We start from the raw sequence: 690 nt of genomic DNA, 5'->3' as shown, positions 1-690 counted from the left end.
TAGCGTGGTATCTATTTTGCAAGCAAGTCTGTCAGTGAAATTCAAGCTCAGTTAACTGGTGGCCTAACTCATGTCCTAAGCTGGCTTCATGCTAATTTTCTAATACCTCATCTTAAGAAAACGACGATTATGCTTGTTGGTACCCATCAGAGGACCGCAGAGGCTGACGATCTAGTTATAGAAATCACTAACACGCGTTTAGAAAGGGTTAATAAGTTCAAATATCTTGGGTCCTCCTAGACGACACTCTATCTTGGAAGGACCACATAGAATATATTGGTAACAAGATCTCGTCAAGATTAGGTGTTCTGCGTCGAGCGCGTAAGGTTCTCCCCAAGCCAACTTGCCAATGCTCTACAATACTATAGTCTTGCCATTAATAGATTACTGTTCTCCTGTCTGGGACAGTTGTGGGGCTGGGAGCAAAGATTACCTAGATAAGCTACATAGACGTGCCGCATGTATCATTGAAGGTCGATCAATCGGGGCTGGGGAGTTAAAATCAACACTTCGCTGGCCCAACCTACAAGCGCGCAGAAATTATCTCAAATGCCTTTTAGTCCATAAATGTCTTCACGGAATAGCGCCTTCGTACTTACTTTCAGAGTTTAGTCACGCGCACTTTTTCCATGGCTATAACACCAGAAGCCGTGATTTGCTGGGCTCTCCCTTCGCAAAAACTGCTAAGTA

The sequence above is a fragment of the Montipora foliosa genome, chromosome 6 (genome assembly GCF_036669935.1).
Source record: "Montipora foliosa isolate CH-2021 chromosome 6, ASM3666993v2, whole genome shotgun sequence".
NCBI lineage: Eukaryota > Metazoa > Cnidaria > Anthozoa > Scleractinia > Acroporidae > Montipora > Montipora foliosa.
This window is presented reverse-complemented; position numbering follows the sequence as displayed.